The sequence below is a fragment of the Pinus tabuliformis genome, chromosome J (assembly GCF_031772625.1).
Source record: "Pinus tabuliformis cultivar Carrire ecotype Pingquan chromosome J, CPIR1, whole genome shotgun sequence".
Lineage (NCBI taxonomy): Eukaryota > Viridiplantae > Streptophyta > Pinopsida > Pinales > Pinaceae > Pinus > Pinus tabuliformis.
The window spans coordinates 197,201,421-197,208,819 of NC_142295.1; the positions used below are offsets into that span (position 1 = coordinate 197,201,421).

Sequence of the window (7,399 nt, forward strand, 5' to 3'; positions counted from 1 at the left end):
ACTACTGCTATTTTTGCTTCCATGTTAGCGTTGATTACTTTTTTGTAAATAGTCGGGCATCTGCATAATTGAGAAGTAAATGAGCGCTTGCTCAAATCCTTCCTCGGTATTATTCTGAGTGGTTGATCTTGAAGCAACCCTCTTTAGTGCCATGGCATAATGACGACTGGAGGGAAGCGTTGCACAAGTGTGGTACCTATGGGACATAATAGACACCCATGGCAAGAAAATATTAACTTTTACAAATATAACTTTATAGAATGATTAAGCATCAGCTAAGGCATTTGATGAGAGAAAATATGGAGTTTTGAATGACAAGAGGTGACTGAATCACTGTGGGAACTACACAGTCTGGACATTCAATGTGGAAGCTTGCTGACTAGAGCTGCGCAATGCACAGTTAAACCTCAGAAAGTGGTTGGGAGAGATTGTGCATTCCCTAGTCTCAATGACTAACCTAGGACACTAGATACTGGAACTGCACAGTGTGTAGCTGGAGCCAGCATAAGACAACCTATGCACAATTCCAAAAGCCAAGGCAGAGGCCTTTAGCTTCTAGATTGCTCAGTGCATGCAAGTGAATGTGAGACCCAGGCACGGGGAGTGTGAAAACAGGCATATTTGAAGGATGATGTAAGCATGAGTGCAGATCTAACTAAGTGTAGATATATGCATGTAAAACAAGTGTAGCAATGGATGAAACTAAAGGAACAAGAGGAATAAGGGAGTCACCGCATGACTGATGTTGGTGCAAAAATGGGAAAACTCATGCGACACTTGGGGAAGGCAATGTGTAACTTGAAACAACACTTGTACAAGCTAAAACAAGTTAAAATAATAATGGCTTTTCAAAATAATGATCTAAACAACACTTTCACGATCTAAACAAACCAAAGTAACAAAAAAACCAACAAACGGAAATAAAATAAAAACTCACTGTGAAAAGCGATGACAATGCTCTGAAGGATCCTTGATATCCTAAGGAAGATAGAGATTGATGATAGAATGCTTAAGTGAGCTCTAGAGTCATCCATTACATATATTTGAGTAAATGGAGTTCATGCTGCATATGGTTGAGCTCAACGACAACCATGACACTTATCAAAAACTTCTAAAGATGGAATTGTGTCACCTTCAGGAAGCTAATAACAGATTCGCTACTTCCCATGGATGCTCTTCCTCTTAGATTCTTGCTTTTCAAGAATCCTACCATGCATGGGCCAAAAAGATTGTGCAGTCCCGAGGAGGACTGGGCAACTCTCTCGTTCATTCACTAACAATTTCTAAGTAGAGTATGGTTCTATGCAAGTTCTTGGCAGAGCGGCTTTGGGTTGCCTCTTAGTCTCTATGTAATTTCTCAACTGAAGGAAGGCTTTTGGCTGGCTCTATGCATTTCTCGACTTGAGTGCTCGCTATGGGTTTGCAATGCACAATTCCTAGGGTGAAGGCTACTTGTTAGTTGGCTCTGTGTAATTTTGGAGTTGGAGGCTCACTTGTTGGCTTGGACAAATCTGCAAAATTTCCTAGATGAAGGCAAGTTGTTATCTAGGTCTACACAATTCTAGAGCCTAATCTTACTACTGGGTTTCACTGCGCATTTCCTGAGAACAAGGTTGGTTTCCCTTAAGGATTGCACAGATCATCAAGGTAGTGCAAGAACTAGATAGAAACCAAGCCACGGGGTCAACTTATGGTTATACGGCATATAAAGTAAGAAAACACAATCTATAAAGTGAAAGATAAAACATAAATGAAAACATAAGTGCCTCAGTAGTGCAAGACAAGCTGCTAAGATTTAAGGAGGGAGGCTCGAAAATGAAGCGAAGGAAAAATTTTGGAGGGTCATTGTAGTCACTACAAAAGAATACTAATGATATTTTAGTTGGATGTATACATGGGTTGGTTATTTGGATTAACGACACACACATGGGTGGTATGGGCTTATAGATATATGGAAAAGTATGGGAGGGGCGGGAGAGTGTCCTCGATTCCACCTTCTAATGCTCTAGCGGTTACTTTAGCTAGAAGGTGTTCGAATATTTTCACCCTGAAGATCATGATGTCATGGGGGAATACCTTATTTTTGTTAGTCATGATGATTTTACTAGGGGGTGTGCATCAAGGTGGATTCCTCGATCCATAGCACCATTAGTCACACTATAGAGGATGTCCCCAGAGAGGATAGTAGTCTCTATCGTCGCACCTAGTTTTCCCCCTCATAATCACAGGTGCTTAAAAGAATAAGCAGTGTGTCACCCTTGGAAATTTTAAGGGATGTTATTGAATGACACAAACGACTTGGAACCCTTGGCATCAAGAAGAAACTTATTGACATGGCAGTCTTCGAACTTGGAATGAAATTTCTTGAAGCGCATGACCATCTTGGCCCTCACGGAATCAAGAACAAAATGATTGGTGCGATAAACTTTGAACTTTGAAGGGAAATTATGGAAGGGAATGATGAACTTAGAACTCTTGGCATCAAGAAGAAACTAACTGACATGGAATCCTTGGAGCTCTAAAAGGAAGTTATTAGAGAGCATGACCAACTTGGAACTCTAGGTATCACAAAGAACCAGTGGTCCATGCATACTAAAGGAATGTCAACTGCAAGATAATCCACTGATGGAAGGACCATACTACAAAGACATAATGTTTGAGGATTTGTGGGAAAATGATATCATGATTATCATAATGGCTTCTAGCTAGTCATATTGTACTAAAGATCATATTTCTTTGTAAGGTTATTTTGAGCAATGGTCAAGGAATGGACTCCATTGCAATCTTTGAGTGAGGGGTGAAAACCGTCATAAGCATTCAATAAAATTTAACGTTTGTTGGCTTTCACCCTACGGGGATTCTAGGGTATATTGATATTCAATGATGAGCTTCATTGTTGTGCTATTCTAGCGATGTTATTTCCTTGCACAACATGTCCTTTACATTATCAAATATGTGATTAATTATCCTAGTTAGAAGAAACATGGAAATGATGCATGGTTCCATCAAAAAGTTTATGTTAAAATGCTACAATAATGGTTGTTAATGTTACGTAACTTACTATTCTTTTACTAAAATTACTCTATGTAATGACGAAAATTTTATCTAATAGTCAATAAAAATGTATGGAAAAACAATTCAAAAAATTACATGTTGCTGAATTTTGTATTAATTTTATAATCCTATGTGTTTTCACATAAAGCTTCCAAGAATATTACAAATATTAATATAATATTTAATGCTCAGTTATTATGATATAAGTCTCACAAAAAGATTTGATTATCTCTTTGTGCCTAAAAATTTACGTTGTCACTTTTATTACCTTAAAATTCATTAGAAGAAAATAACTATAAATCAATAATAAAATGCGTATTTATTTTACTTATGTCATCTAAAATACAAATAGCTTTTCATCATCTTAATATTATATGAAAGTAAGTTGAAAAAATAATAAACTTCAAATATAATTTACTATAATTCAATGAGGGCATGGAAATTCATTCTTGGCTGACAGTCATTGTTGGTACAACTTGGAGAAATAGAAAGTAATATTATTATAAAAGAAAATGATTAAAAGGCTATTTAAATTTTAAAGATGTTAAATTATGTATGTATATAATATTTTAAAAATTTTCTTTAAGTAAAAAACGTATATTGAAATGGGTAGATAAAATAATTAATTAAAATATTAAAAAATAAGTTTTATTGGTACTTAATTAAAAATATTTCATTATATTAATTTATTCAATTAAAATAATTATAGTATTTTATTGAAAATACAAATTTAATTTATATATTTAAAATATTAATGTAACATTAAATTGATCGAGTTTCATTTCTATTGATAATAAACAACATAATAATTAATCCAACAATATAAATCAAATGGTTAGTAAATGTTTATAGGAATCAATTCATTATAAATATCAAGGCACTTATTTTATGATAGATGTTATATTATCAACATTAAAATAATCATAAAAGTTTATAAAATTCTAAAATAATTTTAAATTATTATTAATATTATTTTTTAGATAAACACACATAGATTTCTATTAGATAAATATAAATTTTACATCAATGGTTACATTTGAGAAGCTAGCTAGATGAAGTCCATAGTAGTAGAGATATGCAATATTAGGAAACAAAGAACCTCATGAAAGTCCATACAAACATTAAGGAACAAATCATTGGGCTACATGAAGAGATGAATGCCTACCACAAAAATTCCTTCAACTTCCAAAATTTCAACAACATAGCATCACCAATAGAGAAGAAACACATAGGAGTAGATAGAGACTATAAACGACATATAGGTATTAAATCAGGGATGCATTGTTCAAACACAAATTGGAAGAATAACACCACTGGAAAAAACCAATCCCAACACAACCTAGATATGCACAGGTATATAGCCATAATACCCAAATTCCATCTCCAAACCATATATATCCCATAACAAGGCTAGAATCGATAGAATCTCATGGATAGGAAACTCAAGAGCCATGGTTAGAAGAGACTAGAACAAGCATATTTCCACTATGAGCAAGAGAGTCCATGGGATCTCGTGAACCAGAACTAGAAATTGGAATAGATTCCACCTTTTCCAAGTTGGAGTCCACATTGTTGCGATTAAAGTGAATACATCAAACCATACATTTAATGTCCTCTAGAGAGGAAAATACATTATCTCTCAATCAACTTTTCCCTGAACATAAGTTACATAAAAAACTAAGGAAATTCAATCTTTATCATCGAAAGTGATCCAAGTTGGGAAACCATTTGACTCAAACACGGGCAAGTTCAAAATTTGAAGTATGTGGATGATCAGCACTTTCCAATTCTTCAAGGAAGAGAATTTCATGATGGACCTCCAACCAAATGGCATCAAAAGCATAAGCCACTTAGTGATAGGAGAAGGGTCTGACTAGATGAGACGAATGCTACGCAATAAAAGAACCACCAAATTTACTAGGCATGCATTGGTATGGTTCCATGAATGTCTGTGAGGCCAAGAAACAAGAGAAACCAGAAAAAGAGTAGCACCCAATAAATGAGATAGAAGGATAGGGAAGGATTCATCAGATCCCAGATAAAAAAATAAAAATACCATCCGCGAAGAACAACTCAACAAGACGAAAGTGCAAGTGACAGAGAAATTTTAAATAGATGCAATAGGAGGAATGAAAACCAATACTAGGTAACGAAGCTTAAGGACAAGGTGGAGATGTTTGCCTTGACCCATGAAGGCCTTCCTCTAATATTCTCTGAGTTCAAGAAAAACATTATACCTGATATTTCATAAACCCCAAACACAATGACATTAACTTTCCACAACCACTGCATAAAATACATTAACCAGGTGGTGCACTCACACAACTCCCAACATCACTCCTCACACATGATAAACCCCATACAGGACTATTATTAATATTATTTCTAAGGATATCTACATTAAAAAAGAATATCATTATTAATCATAGAGATTCGACCTCATATGATGAATACTTTTAACCTATGCTTTTTTTTTCGTTAAATTGCATGGGATAAAGATGCCATGGCTCAAATAAGCCATAATTCATTTCCTAATAAAAATATTCTATATAAATTTTAAGTTAATTGGAATTTATTCTAATTTTTTTAAAATAAAATGAAAAAGTGGACTTATTTTGTTTGAGATAAATATAAAGCTTATATTCTTATTTATTAGTACAAATGATTTATAAACATTTTTTTTAAGGTTAAATACCTATTACCGATAATCCAATTTAATTTCAGAAACTATGTTCTAAATAGACAACACATATGAACTCAATTATATTTTTTTTTTTTGTGAATTATTAATAGTATTTATATATAGATAGAAAAATAAAGAGCACTAACTTTAAAAAGTTAAAATAAATTAAAATAAAATCAATTTTAGGGACACATATCAACTTAATTATAAAAGAAAAATAAAAAAATGAAATCCAAAATTTTCATTTATAAAGTAAAATTACATTCTTTTCCATTTATTATAACTAGCATGTGCACCAGATGTTGCAAATGAAATGTTGTAAGATAGTGTAGGAAAGAGTAGCATTAAATTATTACTCTTTTATGATAAGAGTTAATTTTTTTTCTTTAGGGTCAATGCATGTATGTGTGAGAGAGAAAGTTTTGTTGTATTGTTCTCATTGTTTTATGGTTGTTGATTGTAAATCTATTCATACTTTTCAATTTTTGATGATCGACATATACTTCAGCGTATTTGCAATTCAACATATTTGCCACAACATTTTAAATATAAACCATAACACTATGAACAAAAAAGCCATAACAACGATCAAAGTTAAGGTTTAGGAGGAAGATCAAGTACACTCAATATTGTTTGTATCTGTGAGAGAAAAATCTACCCCATGCTGGTGAAAAACGCTAAAAGTAGTGCAACTTTGTACTGATCAGCCTTCAATACATTTAACAATTAAACCTTAAAAAAAAACTAGTCAAATACAGTTCTGTGGGAAGGTTTGAATAGTAACGTTTGCTTTCTTATGCTATTTTTCATTTTTCATTTACTTACATTACAAATCTAGCATTTTCAGAATATTCTCGCAAATCCAAGTCAAAATATTCCTAGAATTTTACACCTTAAGAATCATTCATTATCACAATGCGTAACTAGTAGGAAATGTTAATGCAAGTAGGCTAATATGATGCCGTACTAAATAGCTTTGACTTATTCCGTACCCAATTAAAATTATTTTTAACTTTTACTAAAGGAATTAAAGCCCAAATTTCGACATTAAGATATACTAAGTGTTGCTTGCATCAAGACCACAATCCACCATATTTTATTATGGATTGATGATGTGTTCATCCTTTATGATGTTACAGGATCTTTCGGCTGAGCAAAGAAGTGATGCAGTAAGAAGCATGGTGTACGAAGCTAGCCAGAGAGTTCGAGATCCTGTCCATGGTTGTGCAAGAGTAATTAATGATCTCCACAAAAAACTGGCAGAGCTGCAAGCGCATTTGGATTCCACCCAGGAACAACTTGCTAACATTAGTATGCAACATGCTAATCTGTTAAGCCTAGTTACAAACTACCATGAAACTTTGGTGCCACAATTTTACGATTCGTTACTGCAGGAGAGTGAAGACACTTGCACAATCCCGAATGAATTAGATGATGGCATTGATCCTATGTAGCTATGGGAGACACTCTGGCCATAAACACAAGAAACCTTATGATGTTTTTCTATGTTCCTTCTTTAATTCTGACCTTGTTATAAGTATGTCAAGTATGTAAAAGCTATATCTCTTCCATTCAATATGGTTATGTTTTCACTACAGTCAACTGCAGTTCCACATTGTAACATTGATTCTATTTGAGTTTCCATGCCAAAATTTTTACGAG

At 33.5% G+C, this 7,399-nt stretch overlaps 1 pseudogene; it reads left to right on the forward strand.

Annotated features, from left to right (window-relative positions):
* The first annotated feature begins 6,867 nt into the window (after positions 1 to 6,867).
* On the forward strand, positions 6,868 to 7,191 carry LOC149226356 (LOB domain-containing protein 1 pseudogene; annotated as a pseudogene).
* The last annotated feature ends 208 nt before the right edge of the window (positions 7,192 to 7,399 follow it).